At 41.5% G+C, this 8,256-nt stretch overlaps 1 long non-coding RNA gene across 1 annotated transcript; it reads right to left on the bottom strand.

Moving 5' to 3' along the window:
• Nucleotides 1–617: 617 nt before the first annotated feature.
• LOC106885960 lies at nt 618–8,035 on the bottom strand. Its single transcript, XR_001411542.1, has 3 exons — nt 7,677–8,035; nt 1,310–1,405; nt 618–735 (listed from the first exon to the last, which is right to left on the bottom strand). It is a non-coding gene; the product is annotated as an uncharacterized LOC106885960 (long non-coding RNA).
• Between the last annotated feature and the right edge of the window lie 221 nt (nt 8,036–8,256).

Below are 8,256 nucleotides of genomic sequence, written 5' to 3'. Positions count from 1 at the left end.
TGCCTTTTATGTGAAACTGAATTCACCTGGGAACTAGTTTCTGGATAAGAAAGCACAGTTTTTCCTAAGCTACTTTGAAAAGCTCAATTTTTTCTGTTACAATAATGAAGTGATACGAAATTCTTTTCCTTTCACTGTATGTGTGAGAGAATGTTCATCAGTGAAAGCAAAACACATTTAAATCTTCAGGGCTGAATGCTCCCGAGAGTATGACAAAAATTGGTGGAGGTACTCTTGGAGCCATTCATATTCATTCTGAACAAATACTGGTGCACAGGGGAAATTTCAGACCACTGGTAAAAAGTGAACGTGGCACTGTAAAGAAAAAATGTGATGGGTTCAGATAATTACAAACATTACACAGACCCTGGGCAAAATACTAATGAAGACAGATATAGGAAACAAATAGAAATTAATTCACAGGAGGTAGCTTATGTAATGCTAATCAATATGTTTTTAATGGAAAATAGGTGCATTCAAGCAACAAGACGAGATTAAAATGCAGTTGCTTAAGGTAGATGTATTGACTTCATACCCATGGATTACTTTAAGTCATTTGATGTAGCCCTGCATGACAATCTGGTAAAAAACCCCAGTACTATACAAAATCAATTTACCTGTATCAAATGCTCTGCGAACCAATTAGCAGCTACACCAACATGTTTCTACTCTCTTCTAATGGGTTATTTAATGGCTTCAAAGGAGCTAACGCAGTTCAATGTCTTTATCAGTGATCTGGAAGAAAACATAAACTCTTTACTGATAACTTTGCTAATGACACCAAAATTGCTGCAAAGGAAAGAAGAAAGAGAACAAAGCGACATAAGGGTATTTAACGTGGTGCTTCAGATCTTAAGCCTTAAGCCAGTATTTAAAAGTAGGATGAGTCTCAATGTGGGAAAGACACTATCCTCTGTCTGTCTATGGTGGGACTCTGCACCCTCTGGTACTGGCCCAGAGAGGGAGGGTGGTGGATGAATAGAAGCTACTCTCTAATTCATTATAGATTCCCATTTTCCTCATTTCTATTATTTGCCTTACTTGGGAAAGGAAAAAATGCAAGGAATGGCCAGGCAGAGGAAAAAAATCACATTCCAGGTTTGCAGTGGCTGACTCTGGTTTTCTATTAAGTTGCTATTAATTTCTATTAAATTGGGTTTTTTTCATACTAGGGACAAAGGAGGAGAAAACACACCTGCTTCATTTGAAGGTGAAAGGAGGGGAAGACTGCTGTTGGCTAGCCAGCAGGAAGAAAAGGACAGGAGCAATGTGGATTAGGACAGAGGGAAGGAAAAAAAAAACAACGCACCAAAATAGGAGTGAAGTAGTTTTGGGGTGATGGCATGGGAGCTGAAGGGTCTCAATGTGTGTTTCCCTCTGAAAAGCAGAACTGAAGCCAGGAAACCTGTGGAATTAAAATAGTGATTGCACAGTTAAAAGTCCATATTAAAAGGCATGCTCACAAAATATTTACAAGCATTTAACTATGAATTTAACAGTGAAACATCTATTTATGTAGCTATCTGCAACAGGTATGGTAGGCACAGAACCCAAGTAGTGGGTGAGTGGGTGCACTCTCCTCACTTTCCTTGTGAGTACTTGATCGTGGGCGAGGAAAATGGTGAATATGCACAGTTGTAGGCGAAGAGCCATGCACGGGGTTGCAGCACCCATAGCATAAGGTGGGACCTCCTGAAGGGCAGAAGGGGCTGGGAGTAGAAAGGTCCCACATAGGGTAATCCAGGCCAGGGAATCTTTTGCTACATGGGGCTTTCTGCAGGCCTTTTTCCCCCCTTGCAACTTCAAAGATGCTGTCAGGTCTCCCAGCATTGCCTCTGCAAAGTGCTCATACCTGTTTTAAGGTGACCCACTGAATTACCAGAATAAAGTCTGAGAGACATGTCCCTGGTTTTGCCTGCTGTATCAATTGCATATTGCAATCTAACAGGTCCTCATGGGTATCATTTGTACAATTAAGCTCTAAATAATTCAGCATTTGGCAGTCAAACATTCCATCAATAATATTATGCAGACTTTTTTTTTTTTTTTCTTCCCAGAACGCAAAGTAAATAAATATTTAATAAATGATCTCTCAGGTAGAGTGTTCAAGCTTATGTGCAGGCACAGAACACGTCTGCCACAAACAGACTGGGGTGGGGAGATGATTCTAGAAACCTTGTGTCCTTACTCCTAGAGATAATGAAGTGATCAAAAGCAAAGATCTTTTCATGTGTGTATTAGCCACCCATTAGTAACCTTAGCTTCCTGCATCTGCTAGAGGAGAATTTTGAGCGCTTGCCTGTTTCCTGCCACAACAGAAGGGTAACAGAGAAAGAATTTCCAGGAGACGCACACAACCCAGGAAAGCAGAGCAGCTGCGGATGCCCACAGGAGCTGGGATTTTGCAAACCTGCGAACTCTTAACTTTATGCACATTAGTATTCCTCCGGATTGCATAAACACGTGCAGTTGCAGAGGCAGAGCTTTAGCTGGCATAAGTGCTTGCGATTTAATTGATCATTCAGAGAGGAGGAAAATCTTTATGTTATTTGTTAACAGACTACAGGGGAATGGATCTTTCCTTGCCAGTCACTAAGCAACTGATGGAATCCAGTGGATGGACAGAATTTCTCCATGTCTCCCCTTCTTTCGCTCTGCCCATTTTCAGGCTCCCAGCTAATTTAATCTTTCAGCAGAGACAAACATTTCATTCTCACATTCATGACACCTATTTATTTTTAAAGTTTTGTTAACATAGTTTTTGCTGTCTCTTTCTGTCCTGCTTTATTGATATAAAAAATAGCTGTCTAAAATGTTCTTCCTTGAGAAAAGTTGCTAATTTTTCCCCAGAGATCTTCTCCCTGTGTCTGTATTCAGTCAATTCTACTCAATTTTCTAAGACAAATCTAGCACTGCTTCTTCAGCGTGTGTTTACTTTCTCTTGTAACCATTGCAAACTATGTACCCTGGGAAAAGGAGTTGAATTCTTCTCATTTGCAAATACCATTAACAGAATTGTGGATCAAATTCCATACGCAGCTCCAAATTACACTCAATTAGGGCCTGATCCAATGCTTATTAAAGTCACTGGAAAAATTCCCCCTGATTTTAATGGACTGTAGCTCAGACTTTAGGGAATGGACATTTCCAGTGCGGATGATCTGTTTAACCTTTGAGCATGCTGGAATTCACACAATGACAGATTCATAGGGCTGGAAAGGACTTCAGAGGTCACATCTCAAGGCAGGATCAGCTAAATTTATATCTCCCAACAGATGTCTAACCTGTTCTTAAAGGTCAGTGACTGGGACTCCATGGATTATGCTTCCACGCAATCTTTTTTTGTTAATTATCCTTATTCTTAAAAAGTTCTTCATATCTGCTCTGAATCAGTTCTTGCTCCCGTCTACGCCCATTACTTCCTGTCCTATTCAAATTAAGCAAGAGCAGACTATTTTCTTTCTCTTTCCAACAGCTTTTCATGTATTTGAAGACTATTAGAGAACGTGTGAGTAAATCTTGTTTTCCTCAGGCTAAACAACCCCCCTTTTTCACTCTGTTCTCATGTTCTAATCTGTTTTCTGGGCCTTAGTCATTACAGGTCCTGTCTCCTGGACTCCCTTCAATTATCCCACTTCTTTCCTGAAGGAGAGTGCCCAGAACTGGACACAGCACTTCAGTCACATCTTATCAACACTTAGTAGAGGGAAAGCACTTCACGTGTCACGCACAGACTCAGTGAAAAGCTTGTCTTTGACACATCAATATGACATTATTTGCTCCTATTCACCTTGTGACCCATTAGAACTGAACTGAGGCATAATGTGAAAATATAATTTTCCCTCTGCTCGGGAGATGCTGAGGGCAGAATTAGCATTGCAGAGCTGCTATGTGTATTAACAGAGCAAATGAAAGGTGAAATTTGAGTCCCAGCTGCCAGATGAGTTCTCCAAACTGAGACTGAGAAAGATCATGATGTTGTTTGCAAGAATTTCAGATTGGAAAAGAGATGCAATGACCACGGGGCATCATCATGCTGTTTCTGCAGAATTAGTTAAGAGTGTTATTGAAGAGAGTTTTTCTCTTCTGGAGGTAAGTTTCAACTACAGACTTACATTTGTTTACTTACTTATGCACACTTCATTTGTGGCTATCTTTTAGCAAAGGGTTTGTGCATTTTTAGAAATGCAACATCAGCAAACAAGAACCAACGCACACATTCCATATTTTGTATATTGAATTGTTTCATTACATCCCTCAGCAATGTATATGAATTTTAAGAACCAATTATTGAAAACAGTAGTCAAAAATCCATTTCCTTACTAACTTTGTCCTTTATCAAAGGACTAATGGCTTTTAGCACATTTGAAATTGTCTCAGGAATCATTCTGTTCTTTAAATGCTACTTTAAACCACAAAGACAAGATACAAGTTTTGTCTTGTTCCTATGTAATTTAATGGTCTCGGGCATTTTTGTGTTCAGCAGAACAGAACTGGGTCCAAAATATGAAAAAGTATGTAAAATTTTATGCTATAGCTATTTATGAAAATGCTATTATGTATTATTGGTTTCTCTCTACTTAAATAGACAACACACGTTTTTATAGTAATGTCACCAGGCAAAGAAATACACTGTAGTTGAACAAACTTGAAGATACTCTGCTAAGATTTACTTTTCCAGTCTGTGGCAATATTTGAATAATGCCATAAATCTTCAATAATAGTGTGGACTCCAATTTTACCTTTGATTTACAATATAACAAGTGGGCCTAAGATTATATATGGAACTCATTAGCAGTCAAGTAAATGATGACTAGAGCCTGCTGTATGAACAGTTTTATATTTCAGAAGATAAACAGCAGCACCAAAAGGCCAGGTATTTCCTTAAAGAGAAATTAAAATATACTCTCACCTTTATACCTTTGCATTTTGCAATACTCACTGACTTAGCAGAGCAGGATGCATGAGATACTTCACTGAGTTCTAGAATTTCCCCATTAAAACGACAAGTAATGCAGCACTTGGTTGCTTTTTCTGACAGTCTTAATAACACCAAGAAATTGCAAAGAAGGTCATGATATTGTTTTATTGCAAGGCATTTTCAAGTTCAGAATTGGTGGGACTGAATGAACTACCTGCATACTAAACAGCAGAAAACGCTGTTACGAAACTGAAATCTACTTTGCTAGTTTTCAGGTATAGAAAGAGCTTATTTAATAGCAAACAGTTTTGAAAAATGTCAATCCATCTCCAAACTGAGCTATTACAACAAAGATACTGAATTCACAATGTGAAAAACATTAAGATCTACCAACACGCAGGACAAATGTTGACCTCAGATTAAGCAAATGTTATCCTTTTGCAAGCAGTGATGAATATACTGAAGACACTTTTGGAACGACACCATGATCTCACCAAAAGCAATGAGAGGATTTCTATTGACTGCAAGAGATCGAAGATTTCATTCCTCAACTGTGCCGCGAAGTGTTAAAATGAAATGAATCAGATGTTGGACAAGGTTGCCAGATATTGCTGATCAACAGCACAGGTGTTGTTTAGTATAAAAAAATGACATAAGTCTGGATGAAATAAAAGCATTAGATCAGAAATGATACTAAACGCAACAAAACAGATTAATGCATTATTAAGATTCTCAATGTCTTCAAACAACAACAAAGACTACATTAAAAAAACATGTTCATACATAATTACCATTAATCCACCCACTCAATGTTTATGTACTAGCTTTGCCATTACTATAACACAAAATGAGCCGATTGAAGCTGGACAGGTAAGCACTGAGCTGGGCTGCCCTGGGGAGGCTGTGAAATCTCTGTCCTTGGAGATTTTAATGACCCCACAGAACAAAGGCCTGAGTGACCTGGCCTGAATTCAGCTTTGACCTTGCTTTGAGTTGGAAATTGAACTGTGGCCCTCCTGGTCCCCTCCAGCCTCAGTGATGCTGTGGTGCTCCCCCTATGAACCACAGACTACTTAAGGCTATGCCCTGTCTTCACTCACTGCATCTCGATATGCTGATGATAAGGATTAACAAGACATGTATAAAAGAATTAGAAAACAGAGTTATTTCCATCTTCTAGACCTGCATAGAGGAAGCTTATTTTGAATTGGTACTCTATAATGGTATTTTTTAACTCCATTAAAAGGACAAAAGACGGAACATTTTGTGGCATTTAGTATTTTGCGGAAGCTCCCCATTTCTTGATTCTTTGCAAGCCGAGACCCAGTTCTTCTGGTGCATAATCACCAGGTAATTCTGAAGCTGAATTATAATTTCTGAGAAGTGTACACTGTGGCTGAATCTCTGGTGGATTCATGAACAGAAACAGAGAAAGAATGGAGGTAATACACTAAGTGTCCACATTAACAGAAGAAGAAAAAAATATACTAGGACAAGAACCCCTCTGTCTTCCAGTTTATCTTCCAGATCCCAAAGGTAGGAATGCATAAACAGAGTGGTTTTGCTAACAAAGCCCAGCAGACCACCAGACAGTAACTTTAAATATTGCACTGTAAATACAAAATGTAATTTAAGAGGTTGTTTTATGCACATCATAAAATAAGTCTGTAGCAGGAAAACTGCAGCCAGAATAGTTGCAGTCCTCTAAGCAACATTTTCACACATACGCCACATAACTCCACCTTACTGAAGCCAACTCCAATCAAGTAAAACTGCTCTAAAGTACTTTTCCACAGCACTTCTCACTTTTTTCTTCTGTCACTGATGGTATTAAAAGTCACATGACCATTTGTTGTTGGCAAGAGGGGCATGAGAAAAGTGCTGAAGGAGGCAGGTGTGACAGTGGCAGGCCTGGAGGAAAAGCAGGCAGTCAAAATGGAGAGTAAAGGCTCTGCTAGAGCCAAAGCAGAACCTGAATCTAAATTACTGATCGGATCTCCCCTGGTGAATGACCTCAAAACCCTTCCTTTGTAGTTGGGGCTGAGGTACAGATATTCACCAAAGAAATCACGTGATCACAAATCTTACTATTAAGCTGATTTTGAAGGTAAAGCATTTAAATAATTTCAATGTATTTATTATCAGGATATATTTTTCAAAAGGGTTATTATGTGCCTATACATGTTCTTAGCACACCTACACCAGATTGCAAGAGAGGAAAAATAAATGTATTAATCTCCATTTCCATCACCTGTATTCCAACATCACATGAATAAAAACTTGTCCATCTTACAGCCAGATTCTTCAGAAGTAGATTTAGGATGTGTGAATCATCAAGGTTTAGAAGGATTTGGCTGTCTAGTAGTTTTTCCTTGTTTGGTTGTCACCAGTGTATTCAAATATCCCAAGATGCACCATCCGCTTGAAAAGCATGGTATTCATGAAAAGGCCTACCGTGAAAACACTGTGTTTGACAAAATGTGCGAGTGAGAAGGATGGCAAATACCCCGTGTTTCTGCGTACAGATAAACAATGGCTCTTATTTCTCATTCAGCTTTCGCAAAAGCTCAATCTCTCTAAACATTGATTCCCTGTCAATATCCCTAAGCCTTCACCCAACGACATTGTTCCTACGCGAGGAGTTTTTGGCTGTTTTCCAGGCCTGTCCAAGAGCCAGGCCCATCCACCTCGGTGCCTGGCTGCAGGCTGGCAGAGCCGCCTTTAGGTCAGGCCACAGCCGTCCGGACGCGGGTACCTGATGGCAGCCAGGAGCCGGCTCCCACGCCTCAAGCCTCACCCGGCAGCAGCCCAGAAGCAAGCCACAGCCGCCCTCAAATGTGGCTATGGGGCATTTGAGACTATTTGTCCCATTTGCCCCTCTTCCTTTCCCAATTGCCCGCAGGTTCCGCCCTTCCTCCTGCAGCTTCGAGAGAAAGGCCGCCAAAACCCCTCCGCAGGCCATGAGGGCCGCGCTTCCCCTCAGCCCCTTGAGCCTCGCGGGGAGGCCACCTCCCCTCACAGACTACAACTCCCGGCACATCCCGCGCCCGCCCGCCGCACGGCACGCCGGGAGCGGTAGTTCCCTCAGCGGCCCATACCGCCGAGCCACCGGCGCCCTTCCTCTACCCGCCCATCGGAACCCCCGAAACTCAGCCCGAATTGTGTGAGCCGCTTCTCCCCGCCCCCGGCGGTTGTGAGGGGCTGGGCCGGGCGGCGGGATCCCGCTCCAACGGCCGGCGCGGGAAGGACTGTTGGGGGTGGTGGTGGGGAGGAGGAAAGTCGCGAGCTGCGCGCGAGCGCATGCGTGCTGGGGGCCGCCGTCGCCACCGCCCTCG

Source organism: Calidris pugnax, unplaced genomic scaffold, assembly GCF_001431845.1.
Source record: "Calidris pugnax isolate Ruff unplaced genomic scaffold, ASM143184v1 scaffold13, whole genome shotgun sequence".
Taxonomy (NCBI): Eukaryota; Metazoa; Chordata; class Aves; order Charadriiformes; family Scolopacidae; genus Calidris; species Calidris pugnax.
Note: the sequence above shows the minus strand (reverse complement) of the source record. Positions and strands in the feature narration are given on the sequence as shown.